We start from the raw sequence: 19,614 nt of genomic DNA, 5'->3' as shown, positions 1-19,614 counted from the left end.
TGAAAGATGGGGTGCATACATTGCTTTAAAAAAATTAGTATAAGAAGCATCAGTTGATAATCACACCTACTGACGAAGCTGGTGGATTAGGAGCAAAAAAGGCGTGTATCAGCAGGAGTAGGGTGGCAAAAAGCTGTTTCCATTTATTATATTCGTTCCCAAAAACATAATACTAAGTATATTTCTATATTTCTTACCTCCAATTTGGTATCTTAATTAATATAGTCTGACAAACAGTGCTCCATTGAGTTATGGACCGTAACTAATTAAATTAACATTCACCCACCTCAAGATCCTCACAAATTTAATTAGGATTCATTGAAATCGAGGGCACCATGTGATAAGACATTTAGTAAAAATACCCGAGCATATCGGAAGACTAAGCTTAAAATATCTTTATTCATCGGGTGAAATTAAATATTTGAAATAATCAGTACTATAATTCTTTAATCATGTAGGTTAGACTAAGGTCATGTTTGATTTCACATTGATAGCATAAAGAGTACTTAAAAACCCTACATTCAACAACCTGCAAGTAAAGTTTTCTAATCAAGCTCAAAACAGGAGCTGAAAAAAAAGAAGAAAAGTTTAGTGCAATACAGTCAGCAAAACAATCAATCAAGAAAAATATTTAATTATGTATTTCATACTCTTAAATGATATTAACAAACGGAATAAAGAAAGCAAGAAAGAAAAAGCATGGAGAATGCCAGAAAATGACCGATAAGAAACAAATAAAAACGATAATTAAGTATGTTCACCTTCAAATCGGATAACAATTAAATTTGTAAGTGGCTTTAAAGATACGCGGATTAACTTGATACAAAGCGATAAATTGAGTTGATATTGAATAAATAAAGATAAAATAAATTCAAACCACACGAGTTGGATAGTTTCAGTTTCGATGGAATAATCGTTCTCGAGCCGGGCTCACCACGACCGATGTTGATTAAAAAAGAACAAAAGCTTAGAGACAGAGAAAATAATAATGTATTGCCTTTTAGTGCGTATTACAGTGTGTCAAATGAATTGTTAGACCCCCTTTATATAGTAGGGGAGTCATATTTTAGGTACAACTTTATAAAAGATAAAAAATCTTCTGATTCGCTGATTGTCGGTTCCTTATCGATACGTGTCGAGATTCTTGCCGTAATATTCGGCCAATCACGGATATTTCGGGCTTCTTTTGGCTATGCTGGATTGTCTGACAATGTTCTTCGAAGTCGTTCGAGGTTAGGATCGATTCCGGGATCATGGCCTCGATATCCTCGAAGGCAGGCGTCATGCCCCCGGATTCTAGCCCGGGAGACTTTGACTCGATTTCGGTCTCTTATTACCATATCTCGAGCCTGGCTTATCTTGTCGAAGGCTAGGAATATGGCTGTCCAAAGGACGGGATAAAATTAACGGGACGGGACGGGACGATATTTAGCCGGGACAGTGGCAGGACGGGACGAAACGGTAGGTCCATCCCGTCCCGCTAACAAACGGGATGGGACGGGACGGGACGAACGGTAGGCCCATCCCGTCCCGCTAACAAACGGGATGGGACGGGACGGGTTCGCGGGCCTTAAGTACTGTTTTTAAAAAAAATTATTTAAGCATTGAGTTTGGCAATGGATATTCTTTTGACAATGACTAAGTTTTTAAAGTTTGCAATATCTAGTTTTTTGACTTATTTAATAAATTTAAAAATTAAACAAAAATTAGAAAACTAAGTAAAGAATTATAAAATATTAAAACAAAAGACCTAGCAATTATAAATATATAATAGAGTTATAATTTATTTAATATAATTTTAATCCATTAAGTAACTAAGTAAGAGTGTAAGACAATTCATAAAATAAATTCAACGCTTAGAGCCTTTTATTTTATTAATAGAATTTTCAAATCTCACATACAAATATAATTCTTTTGAAGAGCACCTAATCTACGCAGCCACCTTCTAGGAAGGGTTCTGTTTGAACTAGGCCTCTTAGTAGCCAATAACAAATTATCATACTAATATTTGTAAGCTCCTATATAACTTCGTTGTAACTTATCTATAATTTCTCTCGGACATTGTTCTGGAATTGGCAATGTTAATTGATGTTCCATGAGTTTCATGCCGTCATCGCTCCCAGTGCTAAGTATCTCATTGTATTCTTCTTCTTCCCTAGTGGTTAATTTTTCAAAACCAAGATTTCTTCTTTCTGAATTAATCCAATCTCTGAATAATACGGAAATCTCTAGGCTGTCCTCCGCTAATGAATGTCTATGATCTCCGATTTGAAATCTTGCCACGCTAAAAGCACTCTCCGATGCTACTGATGATGCTTGAATAGCAGGGATATCTCGGGCCATTATTGAAAGTGTTGGAAAAGCCTTGCCACGCTCCCTCCACCATGCCAAAAGTTGTTCGTTACCTTCTTCGTCTTTAATACTTTCCAATCCTTGATTAAGATAAGAATCAAGTTCATCATCAATAGAGGAATTAAAACTTGTTATATCATCCATATCTTCCCATAGAACTTCTACTCTAGACTTAGAAGTAGAAGGAGCAGTTTCACCACCTGTTGTTTTCATAGATTTATATTTATCAAACATTGATCTAACATAAGAATATATGTTAGCTTGGCATTCTTCGAAAGATGGTTGTTCATTTTCTTGAATTGCTAAATTCTCATAAATTTTACGAACAAGTCCCTTTGCACCTCTTAATTTTAAAGATGAGTTAAGTATAGTAGAAATTAAATAAACTTGAGAAATAAGGAAAAAATACTTTTTAAATTTTGTAATCATTTCATTAATGGCCGGTGCATAAATTAGATTAGTTTTATACTTACCAAATACAACAGAAATTCCACAAATATACCATAATATTTGTGTAATAGTAGGATAATATATACCAGAAAATTATTTTGTAGCATAATAAATTTTTTCTAAAAATTTAGTATGCTCTTTGATCTGATCCCAATCAGAATCAACAATTTGATCAGCGGGGATACCATTATGCATATTAAATACCTTTTGTATAGGCACCCAATAATCATAAGCAACTTTAAGCATTTCATAAGTAGAATTCTACCTAGTACAAACATCTTTTGGAATTTTTCTATATGGAAGGTTAGCACTAGCACATTATTGAGCAAATTCACAAATTCTACTCACTTTATTAGCCCGAAAAATATAGCCGCAAGCATATTGTACTTTACTACAAGCATCAGAAAATAAATTAATACCATCTTTTACAACCAAGTTAAAAATATGGCATGCACATCTAATATGAAAAATTACCGGATTAATTAAACAAAGTCTAGTTCTTAAGCTAGATGCTGCAGTTGTGTTAGCAGAAGCATTATCTAAGGTGATAATTAAAACTTTATCAATGAGTCCATAAAAATCAAGTATTTGTAGAACAGTAGTTGCAATATATGCTCCAGTGTATTTTGAATCAACAAATTTATAACCAATAATACGTTTTTGCATGTTCAAGTGATGATCAACCCAATGACTTGTAACAGTTAAATAATCACAACCATTAGGACTACGACCTATATCAGATGTGATAGACACTTTACAATCTAAGTGAAAAAATACACAACGAATATACTGAAGATTACTACTACTTTCACCTTTACTATTTTTTTACTAGTTTTTTTAAATACGCCAAATACATTTTTAGGTGCCATAATTTAAATACGAAATTAAATTTAAAAAGTTAACACAAAAATTAAAAACACAAATGAAACGTAAAGTAAACACAAAAATTAAGCACTAAAATAATGCGCAAAAAAATATATATTAAAATTAGGAGATGGAACGAGTGCACCGTGATTAAATATTAAAACTTGAAGAAATTGCCCAAAATATTGCTCCAAATACTTGAAGAATTAATTTGAAGCTTGAAAGTTGCTCCAAAAATTTGTCCAAATACTTGAAACTTATCACTTGATTGCGAAAAAATTGAGAGAATAATATAGATAGAATGTAAGAGATTTGAGAGAGAATGATTTATTTTTGTGGGAAGAAATGAAGAAGGATTGAGGTATTTATAGTAGAAAATAGGGTCAAAGTGTAATTTAATTAATTTAGGGATTATATTAAAAGTTTGGGGGGTAGGGGGTGCTTTGGGGGGTGAGGGCCAAATATGGCCGTTTTTAGCCGTTGGGAACGGCTATTTTTGCAATTATAGCCGTTGCCCAATGGCTATAATTCAAAAAAAAGGGACGCGGGACGGGACGGGACAGGTGGAACGGGACGGGACGAAACGGGACGAAATGGCCATACCGTGTCCTGTTTAACATGGCCCATCCCGTTTAAAATTAAGTGGGACGGGACGGGATGTCCCATCCCGTTGGACAGCCTTAGTTAGGATGCACCATGAGCTCGATTTTACCCGTATACAGATAGTCCCTCATTTTTCGGAGAGTAAACAACGAGAAACGACATGAGCTTCCGATTCTTACTTCGATATACCGAGACATTAACGACAAAACAACCAAAACGTCTCGTTAGTCAAGTCTTAATGGCATTAAATGCATGTCAGCCGCCTGTCGGCCGTCCCCGGATGCCAAACGCCGCTGAACTACTATAAATACCCCATCCTTTGTTCATTTTAACTTTACATTCAAACCTTCTACCCTCATACCCTTAAGATTTCAACACTCTTTAGCACTTTTACCGCGGTTATTCGAGTCCCTTTGCAAGAATTTTTACCCATCTTTATCTCAAGCCAACAAGTCGAATCCTTCAATCTTCCTTTCTTTCTACACCGTTCTCAGACTTTCCTCTATTTTTTCAAAGAAATGGCAAAAATTTCCAAAACCGTTCCCTAGAAAGGAATTCTTTCTACTTCGCGACCGGCTACTGAAGCCGAGGAGACCGTTTCACGCGCTGACGTCGATGAACCAGTACCTGAACCCCCGTTGAAAATGTTCATCCCTGGGGGATATTCGGTCAACGTCAATTTCAAGGTCGAAAAACCTTCCACCGTACAAGGTCAGTGTGAGGAGGTCTCGAGATACACCTACTCGATCACCGACGAGATCCTCCCCACATTCCGAAAAGACTGTAACTGGGCCGATAAGGAAATAGTGGTTCCCGATCCCGATGAAGCCATTACCACCCATGTTGAGGGATACCTAAGTGTTTACACTTATCCCTTTACATTGGTTCCGGTGGATCCGGTCATTTTGGATTTTTGCAGAAGATACAGCGTGTGCCTAGGCCAGATTCACCCATCGCTCTGGAGGATCGTGATCTTCCTCCGGTTCTTTGTGAATAAAATCGATGGGTGCTCGTTCACCATCGACTATCTTCTATGCTTATACACTCCCCGAATCTTCTGGGTGAGACTGATAAAGCTTGTGCGGCAGGCCAGTAAAGCCTCATTCTTAAGTATTGATGAGGACCGGGATCGGGACTGGCAAAGCCATTTTGTCCGAGTGAGAACTTCGGACTTAACTTCAACCGAGTGCAGGCCATTCCCCGAGAAGGGGAATACCTCACGTAAGTACGATTTACTTTTGAATGTCGATTTTACACTTACTTCTCTTTTTCTTATTGGTGCTTTGTGGTGGTGCAGTCATTGCTCGGGTACCAAATGTTGTCCCTCGACTCAAAGAGTGGATCGAGGGTATCGTATCACAGATGCCCTATTCTGAGCACTCGTGGCGCAAGCTCTCGAAGGGCCATTGGGAGGCTCATTCCTATGGTGAGACTTCTTTCCCTAATAGGTAGTATTAAGTTTCCCTTTTAACATTAAGCCCTTACTCCCTTTACTTCTTTTTTGCAGGTTTATCTAAGGATGTCGAGATGAGGCCTCTAGCCGATGGCGAAGACTTACCTACCGAGTCCCCTGCTCCGAGACAGACCGAAGAGAAGAAACTTAAGAGGGCTCCGAGTTCCCCGAGCTCGGAGAAAAAGAAAACAAGGAGAAGGCTGATGCGCAAGTCAAAATAAAGCACTAGCGCTCGAGCACCAGCTTCGGATTCGCTCTATCAGCTGAGGAACGAATTCGAAGAATAAGAACCTTTTGTTCTAGTGGCCCGTGAGCCGTCGCAGCTCAAAAAGCAGGGGGCCACTAAACCAGAGACACGTGAGGCCGATCTGCCTCAAGCCAGGAAGGTCGATGAGGAGACCAGGGCCGAGGCTTCCCAGGAAGGTCGATGAGGAGACCATCACCGAGTCATCCTCATTCACCGAGTCTGTGTATAATGAGGCTCAAATGGTGAAAGAGCATCCCAATGAGGGGGCCCACGGAGTGGACGACCCCCTTCGCTGCCTTTTTGAAGGCGTGGATTCCACCGCCACGGAAGACGTCACTAGATTAGGTGACATAGAGGTACCGAGGAAGAGCCCTTTGCTGCCTTTTTGAGGCAGGCGGGCTTAACTTGAGCCCGAAATTGGTCAACCGGTTCCCTTCCCTGAGTGTGGATCCTGATCAGAAGTGGTATATTGTCATTACCGTTTCGGAGGATGCCCGGGTTCTTTCCGCCCCCGTAGGGGTGGCCAGTTACCTCCGGTGCTTGTGACCGAAGAAGACCAGGCCAAAATGAATTAGGAGAGCCCTGCTTGTTCAACGAAGCACAACGGGCGCTGAACCGGGTAACTTTAGATAACTCTTGATGATTTTAATTTCTCATTTTATACTTGAATTAATTCATTGATAATCATAATATTTTTCTTCGTATTATTAGGCCTCGGTGCTTCACCATGAAACTTTCCTCCGGTACCGGGATTAGCTGAACCAGCTCGATGCCGAAGTCAGAGAGCTTACTAAGAAGAGATACACGTACAAACTTCTCAGTGAGTAGCGTGAAGGAGAGGCTAAGAACCTTCAAGCTGAGTTGGAAGCGGCTCGAAAAGAACACGCTGACCTGGTTGAACAGGTAAAACTTTTTGAAGTTAGTGACAATGAGCTAGGCACGGTGTCTAATGGTCGGAACCTGCAGGTTCAATAGAAGATTGATTGGATCGACCAGCTTTGAGCCGAGATAGATATAGTCAAGGTCGAGACCGAAGAGTGGAGAGGCAGGATTGACTGCATGGCCTAGGAAAAAGAGACTTCCCAGGCGTAGTTGACCTTGGCGGAGGTCCAGCTTCGAGCGATGAGGGAGAAGGCTGAGGCACGGTCCCAAAAAATTGAGGAGCTCCAGTCTTAGCTAAGCTCGGTTGTTTCTAATCGAGAGACCCTTGCCAAGGAGATTAAGACCGCCAAGTCAGTGGTTGAAGTAACCAAAGCTGATGCCGACGAGATGGTGGCCCAGTATAAGGCCGATGCCGAAGCAGCCCAGGACCGGCTGAAAGATATCGTCGAATATGTAAATTGGCAGTCCCGAAGGGCGGCCCTTGAGGAATTTCATGCTCAGGGTTTTGATTCGTCGGCTTAGGTCAAAACTGCTAAGGGGCTTGAAGCCGAGGCCAAGAAACTGGCGTATCCCGAGGACGAAGAAGACTCCGAGGGTTTGGATAGATTCGGGGGCGGAGAAGACTCTGATGGTCCCGATGACGAGGCGGGCTCCGGTGGAGACCAAGCCATTTAAGTGCCTTGTATATTTTTCTTTGTTTTTATACTTTTGTACTTTTGTACTTTTTTGTCAAGGTCGTTTGGCCTTTGTGAAGATCTTTTCATATATATATATGGCTCTTTTTTTTTCCTTCGACGGTTTTTAAGCTCGTTTCCTTTCGTTTTTTTCTTTATGATTGCAAAGATATCGAATGCCTTAGCACGTAATAATTAGGTCTTGTTTAGAGGTCCGAACAGTCTTTACTCTCGATATTATTTTTTTTAAGACTGGTGGGGGCTCGGTATGATCGGAAGCTTTCCCCAAAGTACTTAGAACTTTTAGATTATAATTTGCCGAGGGTAGCCTTTTGAACCGATTTAGAAATTTTGAAGGCCTTGTTTTTTGTTACGAGTCTCGAACGTCTTCGAACCATTTTAATGCGGCTATAGCCTTTCTAGTTCGGGTGTTGCCCAGTGGGCTTGTTACCCTGAGTCATCCGGGCTTAACCGAGATAACCGTTCCCAAATGGGGGTGGCCGTAGCCTTTAAAGTTCTGGTACTGCCAAATAAGCTTTGTGCTCTCGTACTTTATTATTTCGGGATGTCCGAACCTACCTTGGGCAGCAGTCCCCGAGTAAGGTGGCCCTTGGGCTCGATGTCTTCGGGGGATCAAATGTAAGAAAGAAAAATTTTCAAGGAGAAAAATATTTATCTACAAGGTAGAAACTTCCTTTCAATTTTGTGCATAATATACATAGTTATACATGTGTTGTTCAAGCTTTGTGTCCGGGCTCGGGTGGTGTGTGTGGGCACAGTTCATTTGACTGTTTGGCCCTTACAGATGATCTTATCGATCGAGCCTATACTATTCGAACATAAAGTTTCTTTCCTTGCCAAAATCATTTTCCAAGGGTGATGCCCCATAGTGTTCGAGGTCGATCATAGAGAAGCCTCGAACACTATCGACAACCGATCTTCGATTCTAAGTTAGCACGATCCACTGTTGCCTCGTTAAAAACCTTGCCGGAAAATCCATTTGGGATAAAATCGGTTCAATGGAAAAAGAGTGCAACGCGTGCTTTCTGGCCTAAAAAGTTGTATCGTTCTTTGATGAATACCTGCAAGTGTTTGTCCAAAACGTAAATAAATAAAAGAAGTAAACGAGTTCGTACCTTAGCAGTAATATCGTTTCAATTGAGATACGTTCCAGTTGTTCGGTAGTCGCTCACCGTTCAATTCTCTGAGCTTGTACGACCCTTTACTGATGATCTTGATAATTTTATACGAAACTTCCCAGTTCGGCCCCAGCTTTTCTTTGTTCGGATTTCGGGTGTTTAATGTGACCTTACTCAACACTAAGTCCCCAACATTGAAGTGTCGAAGATTGGCTCTTCGATTATAATACCTCTCGATCCATTTTTTTTGGCTGTCATCCGGATGAGGGCGGCTTCACGCCTTTCATCTAATAGTTTAAGGTTCGTATTCATGGTCTCGTTATTTGATTGTTCGGTTGTACATCAAAACCTGAGACTCGGTTCTCTGACTTCGATCTGTATTAGAGCTTCTGTGCTGTAAACCAATGAGAACAGGGTAGCCCGGTACTGGACTTCGTGGTCATACGGTAAGCCCATAGGACTTCGGGCATGATTTCTTTCCATTTTCCTTTGGCGTCGGTCAATCTCTTTCTGAGGTTTTGGAGTATGGTTTTGTTCGTGGACCTTGCTTGCCCGTTCCCACTAGGGTGTGTCACGACCTAAACCGATGGACTTTGACGAGTGCCCGAATTTTACCTACCGAACACCCCTAAGCATATGTCTAAGATATAAACATGAAATAAGTGTAGGTCATGCTTAACATCTGCCCCTAAACTGCTGAATCATGTGACGGGAGAAGACATACTCAAAAGACATATATACATATACATGCAGAATATAGTAGGGCGAGCCAACAAGGCCACATACTATCCAACTAAAGATGACTGTCTACAGACCTCTAATAGAGTGTAAAACTGTATAAAAGATGGGACTGGGCCCCGTCATACCCTTATATGTATACAAAAGTATCGTACCAAAACCCAATTGTAGCTCTGGATCAAATATAGCACACCAAATCTCGCTGAGCGAGGATCCTAAGGAGGGGGACCGTCAGCCTGTCTACCTGCACCCGCGGTCATGAAACGAAGGCCCTAGGCAATAGGGGCGTCACTACGAATAATGTACCGAGTATGTAAGGCATAAAATTCAATATATAAAAGGCATGAAAGAAACATGGAGTAAAGAACTCAATATGTAAGTTTGAATAGCTCTATGAATCATGAAAATATTTATAATGCCATGCGTATGCATATAAATGTCATATCATGCATAGGTATATGCGTACATAACATCATCAAGCCCTGAGGGCATCCCATCATATCATATCAGCCTCTGTGAGCGAAATCATAAATGTATACCAGCGGATCAGGTGGTGGTGCATATATAACGCCATAACCTTTCCCCCACACCCCATATACATATACTATACGTGTATATAACACCATCTGGTCATGGGTCAATATACATATATAAATGAATGCAATGCATAATGAAATAAGTCAATAAGATCTCTCAGAATGTAATGAGACCCATGAACAGACAATATGGTAGTAGGACATATGGGGAATCAAGAACATAGGTAACCCTAGTACTTCTAGGAATAGAATCATTCGTGAAGGTGGCGTGCTTGCTCGTTTCGTTATATCATATGGATCATGCCAAAAGAAAAGAAAGGATAGCCTTAACATACCTGTATAATCACTTCCTTATTACTCAACCAAGCTCAACACAACTTCTTGCATCTATAACAAGTGAAATGATATTGTCGTTAACATATAATGTCGTACCATCGTATTTGGCTAGTCTTATGGCTTAAGGAAAATCGGGAAGCAACTCCCCTATTTTTAATACATCTCAAAGACCACTAAGGGTCATCAGCAGCCCAACAATAACAACTATAACCAACAATAGCAACAACAACAATATAATCCAATATGAGTTTCTCCAATTATCTTAACAATCACATTGAGTGGCAAGCTCATTTTTACTCATAACAAGATATAAATTAAATATAACTCTTATTCCATAAATTAGTTTACAACCTTCAGAACATCATACTTATATGTACTATATTATTTCTAGTTCAAAACATCCACAAAATGCCTTTCAAAACAACCTCATATGTCTAGCACCTTAATTTTTATCGTCAATCACTTGTTTTTCATCTTTTCTTCTTCAATCAACTTAATTAACACCTAGAAAAGCTTAACAACAGCAGCCACAATATGATCAAATTATTTCTCACAATTGTCAGCCACCATAAACCATATATTTAGCCACAAAACAGTCCAACCTAAAAGACCACCATATTCCATGTTCTTTCAAGTGCTATCTTATGGTTTTTCACTCAAACAACACAACCAACACAAGATTAACCTTAGGTACAATCAAGAAGATATTATACATACGTTGGATAGCAGCTACAACTCGAAACCCTATCCCAACTTAGCTCACAATAGCCCTCAATCACACCACAACATCATAGAAGCATTCTCTTGTAGTCTTTAACACCTTTGATGATGATTTGAGTTGATTTCCCTTGAGTTTGGTTCTTGGGATCTTGGGATATGTTAGGGAGGGTTTTGGAGAGCTTTTGGACGAAATTTGGGTGATAAATGACCCGAACTGAGGCTGAAACATCTTTTAAAAGACGTAAGGTTGGTGGTCATCTCAAGTGGGTCCCAACCGAGCTGCTTGCGCAGTCTCGCGAAAAAGCAGATATCTCTATACTCCGATGCCGTATCGACAAATGGTTTAATCCGTTGGAAACTAGACTCATAGATCTTAAATTTTATATATAATATGTCCCAAAAAGACCTACATAGCACACGAAATATATTGCTCAAAAAGCTCTATTACAAGGCAAATTATTAGTCGGTATTTTCGTAACTTTAGTCCGATTTTTCCCAAACTTTATATTTTCTATCCAAACATCATATATAGCCATATTATGACTTTAAACACATTTAAATCATGATTAGAAAGTCTCATATTCATTACATCACCTTGAGACGCACAGGGTGTAACAATCTTCCCCCCTTAGACCAGAAACATTCGTCCTATAATGCTAAACTCCCAGAAATCTATAAAAATTTTGGCAGAGTCTCCTCTGTAATGGTACTACTACCAACCTGTCACACAGCAAACCCAACAATACAAAGCCACATAGGGACACATTCATCAATAACTCCAATGGCCTCACACGACCAATAACAATAACTAACATAAGAGTCAAGTATCATATGTGTACATAAAGGTTGTGATGTCTCAGTCCGATCCTCCTCCGGAAGTGGAAACAAGTGAGGATACCTAGTCTTCATTTATTCTTCAGCTTTCCAAGTCATCTCCTCCACATTATTGTTTCTCCAAAGTACTTTAACCAAAGCTACATCATTAGTTCTCAATCTCCGAACTTGTCTATCTAGTATAGCAATGGGAGCTTCATCATATGATAGCTGCTCTGTAACTTGAACATCATCAACTGGAATGACTTTAGAGGGATCTTCAATACACTTACGGAGCATAGACACGTGAAAGACTGGATGTACATAATCCAAGTTGGAAGGCAAGTCTAACTCATATGCTACTTGGCCTACTTTGCATATAATCTTATAAGGTCCAATGTACCGAGGGATATGCTTTCCTTTCTTACCAAATCTCGTAACGCCTTTCATCGGTGATACCTTTAGGAATACCCAGTCGTCTACCTGAAACTCCAAGTCTCATCGCGGATTATCTGCATATGACTTATGACGACTCTGAGATGCTAATAGCTTTTCCGTTATAAGCTTAATCCTCTCAACTGCATGTTATACCAACTCTGGTCCTATTAACATAGTTTCCCCAATCTTGAACCATCTGATATGAGACCTACACTTCTGCCCATAAATAGCTTCATATGGAGCCATCTGAATGCTAGAATGATAACTATTATTATACGCAAAATCAATCAGTGAAAGATGATCATCCCAACTACCCCTGAAATCCATCACACAAGCCCGTAGCATATCCTCCAATATCTGAATAGTACGCTCAGCCTGATCGTTTGTCTGGGGATGAAATGTTGTACTAAGACTTACCTAAGTCCCCAATCCTTTTTGGAAGGACCTCCCAAAATTAGTTGTAAATTGAGCACCTCTATCGGAGATAATAGATATATGGATACCATGAAGTCGTACTATCTCCTTAATGTAAAGCCTTGCATAATCCTCTGCTGAATACGTAGTCCTAACAGGCAGAAAATGGGCTGATTTTGTAGGTATATCAACAATAACCCATATAGAATCGAACTTACGCTGGGTACGAGGTAAGCCTATGATGAAATCCATATTAATCACTTCCCATTTCCAAGTCGGAATCTCTATAGCCTATAATAATCCACCGGGTTTCTGATGCTCAATCTTAACCTGCTGACAATTAGGGCACTGAGCAACAAACTCTGCAATATCCTTCTTTATTTTGTCCCACCAGTATATTCCCCGGATATCATGATACATCTTTGTCGCTCCTAGATGAATAGAATAACGAGAATAATGAGCTTATCCCATAACCTGCTGGCGTAACACTGCCACATTAGGAACACATAATAGACCTCGATATCTGAGGATTCCATCTCCTGTAATCTCAAATGGTGTCTTCTCCTTTTGAGGGGTTGTATCTCTGTAGTGAGCTAGCACAGGATCTTCATACTGGCGTTCCTTCACTTCAGTTACTAGAGAGGATATTGTCGTATCCTGAATAGTAACTCCGGTACCACCTCAATCTAGTAATCAAACTCCAAGATTAGCTAGCTGATGAATCTCACGAGCTATCTCACTCTTCTCTGGCTGTAAATGTAAGCACGTAATTTTTGACCCGTCATGTTTTTGAGCTATTTTTTAATGTTTAAAATATTTATTTAACTTAACTTTAATTTTTATGGAGTTTTAGCCAATTTTTACTTCAAATTACAATTTAAAAACACAAAAATATTTTTCATCTTTAGTTTAAGGTCAATTAGTATATTTATGTTTATAGTATTTTAATTTTATCATGACTTTGCCTATTTTATCTATTTTTTTTACTTTATTATAACACTTGAAAATACTAAAAAAATATATAGAGTTTCATTTTTAATTTTTAGTTTTATTTTAACCAATTAGGAGTGATTTTAGGTTTTACAAGCATTTTATATTAATTTGGAACAAAGTTAGCTTTGTTAATGAATTTTAAGATTTTCTTGTCCATAATTGAGCCCAAATTCGAATCTTCCACCTGAGCCCAATCCCTTGACCCAACAGCCCTTTTGGAGGAATTAATCCAAGCCATGCACTCCATCCCCATCTAATGGCCAAGGTCATTTTTCACAGCCATATAAAAATATCATCTTCCTAATTTCAAGAAACCTAGAGAGCCACACACCCTCATCTCCAAGATCCAGCCGCCCAACCCTCTCTTAAGCCGCCGCCGCCGGTGGTGCTCCAAACACCACCCAACTTACGCCAATCTCTTTCTCTCTTCACCCTCTCGCCGATTCCAAGCCTCGAATCCTCGAAAACCCCTTCTAACTCTCAGCCGCCCCACTCCATCTTCACCCCATTCAACCACTTTAAAATCTTATCTCCTTCACTGTACCACCACTTAGCTCCACTATTACAATCAAGAATTGAAAGCATCTTTTACACATTTTGACAAGCACCTAGCAGTCATGTAAAAGCCTCGACCGCCGAACTCCACTCCTCTTTCCACTTTCACCTTCTACACAAAGAACGTCTCTCCCCTCCATTATTCTGCTATATCAGCTTCTATATTCCAACTCTAGATATTACCATTGCATTATTACTAAGGATTTGAGATGATAATCATAGATAAGATTTTCAAAATTGCACCGCCACAGTTAAGGTTGTTCGAGTTGCGCTCGATTCTAGTTAAAAAGCAAGGTCGTCGTTCAAGCTTTACAACGAAGTTTCCGTTCTTGGCTCGACAGTTCCGGTCCCATGTGATTTCAGTCGAGGATTTCCGGTCAAGTTCTGGCCTCGGTTCCTATTCACGCACTGCTACTGTAATCAGATGACTCATTTTGAGGTCCATTTCTTACTTTCTCTCATTGGTTGCTATCTATTTGTGTGGGTATGTGATTTTGTTTAAATGATTTAATATTTTTTATTAATTTATATTTGTTTGGACTTCAATTGAAAAGCATGTTTAAATGAGTGTATGTGGAATTTGTACCCAACTTCTGATTCTCCTCTGGTGGTGTTCGAATTACTTGAGCCAATAGTAAAATTAGGAGATTAAGAATCGGGAAAGAAGTAAGGTTCGATAATTCGGATTGGGTTACTAAAATAATTAGATAGTAGTTTTTTTGTGATTTAAAAAGCAAAAAAAAATAGTTTTGGACTTTGCAAGGCAAATTGGTAGTAGCTGAGAACTAAAATTATAACGATTTGAGCGTAGGATGATTTTTTTTTGTTTTTTTTGTGAATTTTTTATTTTGCTTTATTAGTTTAACCGCTAGGAACATGTTTAGGCCGTTAATGTTCGGATAGGCAAACTTTAGTATTTTGTTTGTTTTAATTTCGAGGCGAGAGGTCGTTCCCTTTAGTTTATATTTAGGGGAATGGCCCGTAGACTCTGTAAATATTTTTATCAGGAGAATGCCCCGAAGTATTATGTAGTTAGAGGCCAAAGACGGGACGATGCGAAGAAGCGTAGAATAGAATTATAGTATTTTTATTTTATTTCTTCTTTTATTTTTATTTTTTTAGGTGGGGACAACCTCGAGCCTCTTGTGTGTTTATGTTTCTTTCTTTCGTGTGTTTTTTGCCTCAGTTTGAGTTTTCTTAAAAGCCAACTTGATCATGTATGCAACCGTTACTTTCACGGGACTTGGGGAATGCCTAGCACCTTCTCCCCGAGTCAAATGAACCCCTTTACCTTGAATCTCTGGTGCAGTCATTTTTAGGGTCAAACGTGTTTTGAAAGAAAAATTATTTTTAAACGGTGACCTGAAACACCGAAATCAAATGTCAGGTGGCGACTCTGAAAAATCTTTCGAAACACAATCTTTTGTCACTCTTCAAATTGAAACCCTTTTGAGCTTTACAAATCTTTTATTTATTTTAAAGAGGGTTAGTGAGGTAAAAAAAGGGGTGTGACAGCTTTGGCGACTCTGCTGGGGATTTGCAGGTTCGAGCTGATACTGTGATCTTGTTGGCTTTTTAGAATACTCAATTGAGGCATTTTTGTGTTTTTGTTTTTTGTGTGTTTTTACACTTTGTTGCTTAGTTGCTAATTGTTTATGTGTTTACCATTTTTCTTTATGTGTTACTGCTTTATAATTGTCATCATTTGCATTACCCGATCAATTCTTTCTACAACAAGTCTCGTAGTACGTGTGGCGTACACGAACTCTTTATTGAGTCACCCTTATTTTGGGGGGGAGGGGGGGTCGTCGGACGTATGGAGTGGGTGGAAAGCTTGAGCAGCCACCATCGACCATACGTTCCCCCGAATTGCCTTGTCTAGTGAACCTCAAACTTAGGTCAGCCTTTAGGTCATTCTTATTTGCATCATGTCATTTAGACCTAGTAGGGCTCGGTCCCAGGCACCGTGTCCCTTTGTAGGAGGCCTATCCAAATTATGTCAAAATAGGCCCGCTGGCCCAAAAGGACATTCAATCATTCTACGTGCTAAATGTTGCATCTTTGAGGGTAGAAAGGTCATTTAGCAGACTGATGTTTGGGAAAGAAGGGTGAAAAAAGAAGCAAGAGAGAATATTGAGGGTTTTGTCACTTTTATATTCTTGCTCCATTTTCTAAAAAAAAAAAAAAAGCAAAAAGATTTTACACTTTCTTATCATTTTCAAAAAAGACAAAAAATATTTTTTTCAAATTAATTGCATTTTTCAAAACTTTCTCCCATATCCAATCCTCCCGAACTACACATACCTGATTTTCGTCTTTCGAGGTGGGATATGTAGGCAGCCCACATAGAGTCCGGTCTTCCTAGTTAGTCTTAAGTTCTTGGCTTCGCGGGGTCTTAGCCAAATATTACATGTCTAGCCACATTAGGTCACATCGGCCCTTTTTTTGCAAAATAGGGATATTTTCGCAAAAAGTGATTTGTTAACCCATGTCTTAGAGTTTTAAGTCTACCACAAGGTGTCCTCTCTGTCTAAGGTCCATTCATATTTAATTTGCATGCTTAGCCATTTTCGACCACATAGGCCATTTCTGCAAAGTGGGATCATTTTCACAAAGCAACTTTAGGGACCGCGATTCCTGAGAGTTTATGGGCCTTCGTGAGGTGTTTCCATATTTTAGAGGTCGTCCTAATTGAGTTTTCACTTTTAGCCACCTTTTGGCCACGTAGGTCAGTTTGCAAAAATAGCCTTAATCATGTCTTGCATGTGTCCAACAGGAAGTTTTATTGTCTCACATAGTGTTCTAAGTCTTTAACTCTATTTGGTCTTATTTTTTTCATAAAGGTATAGATCCATTTGCCGGAGATTGAGCATGACAGACGCCCTAGGACCATCCAGTCAGGACCACTGCATTCATGAGTTGCTTGAGGATACTTTTATGTTTTGAGTCTGTCATTCATGTTGCCTTTTATTTTTAGTCTTGTACAGTAGTATCGAATCTTTTAGGTGGTGTCAGAGTCTGTCCTAGTCTAGTTGAGTTTGTCGAGTCTTTTGTTATCGTATTTCCTATTTTGTATGTGAAAACCAAAAAGAGTTATAAATGAAAAATTCAAAAAGATTTTATTTTTAGTATATTTTGTCCATTACTTTTCCAGAAATACACTTGGTCTGATTCATGTGGAACATGATACGTAGGCAACCTACATCGGGTTCGATCGAATCATTTTAGAAATTAAAAGAAAAAAAAAGAAAGAAAAAAAAGAAAAAAAGGGATGTGAGAAGCGAGAAGCGAGAGAAAAGAAAAAGAGCGATAATCAGAAAGAAAAGAAAGGGAAGAAATGAGCAAATCAACGAGCGTAAGAGAGGAAACGAAGAATAAAAGGGCAATGAGAGTAAAATTGGGATGATGCCATATGACCTTCGTACCCTCGGAGTCATTTTAGAACCGATAAATGTGACTAGGTGCATTGCACATAATGTGAGATTATCTTATGTTAAATGCCATAACGCTAACGTGATGACTTTATTTTGTTCCTCTTTGTTATCTTTATTACAGCAGAAGGGTGGTTGGTTTGTGGTTCTTAAACTGGTAACTCTTTCCTACAACATAAAGTCGAAAGGTAATGGCAGACGATAACAGAGTTGAGTTAGTCGATATTGGTACCCGAAAGTAGTTGGTTGAACAAGACATTGGGTTGGTTGAAGAGGTAAGGATGTTGAGACAACACATGTCGGACATGTATCAGGCTTGGATGTCTGGGAAGGCACCACCCCCGCCACCACCTGGCTTCCTAGATGCTACCCTTACCCAAGCTCCGATCATAGTGTCAAATCATCCACCATATTCTCCGAATTTTCCCGCTTATCACAGCTTTTATAACCTCCTTAGTAGCTCCATCGTTCGTCCTCCACCTACCTTTCCCAAAAATAGCCCTCCTGATGTTGTTGAGCCCCGCCAACGACAAGTCCCAGTGCGCGTTCATGCTCAACACTTTCAGCCTCAACATCGACCCCATGAGTATCTCCTACTCCAAATAATCCTCCCCGATGCTACTTCTCTCCACAAAATCCCCAAAGCCATACCTCACCTTCCCACTACTCTATCCATAATGCACCACCATATGCTTCATATCCACAAGACCCGCAATGGCCTGCACCACCTCCACAAATGTCTTACCCAGATCTACAAGCATATAAACCACCTACCCTCAAAAGGTTCCAACCAAGGTCGGAGTACAAAATGAAAAAGCAGCAACAAAAGGTTTCACTACTATTGGAGAATCATATGCCAGTTTGTTCCAAAGGTTGAGGCAATTGGACATGTTGAAGCCAATTTATATAAAAATGTCGAACCTCCTTCCAAAGAATTTTGATTATTTTCAAAGGTGCGCATATTGCTCTAATGCCCCCGGGCACAGTATAGAAAAGTGTTGGCATCTGAAAAGAGCAGTCCAGAAGCTTATTGATGCAGGTGACATTACCATGCAAAATCCAGATACAACGGATACTAGCCAAAATCCTTTGTTTGTTCATAATGAGACGCATATGGTGGGCATGATTTTGTGCTGAAAAGAAATGTGAGAACTCTTCTGAATCGCTTGGACGGCCACTTACCGCAAAGTTTTCAGCGCTATCAGTCTCGGTTCCAGAAGTTGATCTTAAAAATGAGTTGGCAAAAGGGACCCAAAAGTTATTTGCTAAGGTCAACGTGATCGAGACTTGTGAAGGTTCTGGTAATGTCTATGTGCGACTCAGTGGCTAAAATGTCGAGCTTGGTAATTGGAAAGACACTCCTTTCTTGGCTAGCCAGGGAGGAGTTTTGGTGGTTTATTTTGTTGTCATTTCTATTGTCCGAGTTATTTCAAGGTCGTAATCCGGATATTGTCTTATGGCTCAAACCCTTCTTCCTCATATTTTGCCTTGTTCGTTTAGTTGTAGTAACTGGTCTAGTGTTATCTAGGTATTTCCAGGGTTGTAACCCATGTCTATTTTTCTTGTTTTATTGTTCAAACCCTTTCACTGTCTGTCTAATGCAATCTCCTATTTTTCTGTTATTTCTAGTCCATCTTTGTTTAGTTCTCTTTTCCTTTTATAGTTCTTTTCATTGTTGACTCTAGTGATATGACATACATGCGTAATTCTCAGTCTGTCTTAAAAGTTAGTCTAATTATGAAATAATGAAACAAGGTTTGAAGATGACATTGATATTTGAGGGAGATAAGTAATGATTTGGACATTTTGAGATCATTTAAAGCCTGAACTATGTAAAACTGGGCCAGATAGGTTGGGAAGTTAATAGGACGACAAGGATTTGGTATAAGAGAGTGCGTCCTAGACAATTTAAAGCAAGGAACTTTGAGTTCAAGTGCATCTCAAGTTACAAGATAAAGCCAAGGGAGTTTGTCCCA

At 39.4% G+C, this 19,614-nt stretch overlaps 1 long non-coding RNA gene across 1 annotated transcript; it reads left to right on the top strand.

Annotated features, from left to right (window-relative positions):
• Positions 1-13,770: 13,770 nt before the first annotated feature.
• Positions 13,771-17,338, top strand: LOC104101937 (uncharacterized). The gene is made up of 2 exons (XR_687577.4): positions 13,771-14,646; positions 17,051-17,338. It is a non-coding gene; the product is annotated as an uncharacterized lncRNA (long non-coding RNA).
• The last annotated feature ends 2,276 nt before the right edge of the window (positions 17,339-19,614 follow it).

Source organism: Nicotiana tomentosiformis, chromosome 7, assembly GCF_000390325.3.
Source record: "Nicotiana tomentosiformis chromosome 7, ASM39032v3, whole genome shotgun sequence".
Classification (NCBI taxonomy): Eukaryota; Viridiplantae; Streptophyta; class Magnoliopsida; order Solanales; family Solanaceae; genus Nicotiana; species Nicotiana tomentosiformis.
The sequence above is the reverse complement of the archived record's forward strand: the minus strand, read 5'-3'. Positions and strand labels throughout refer to the sequence as shown.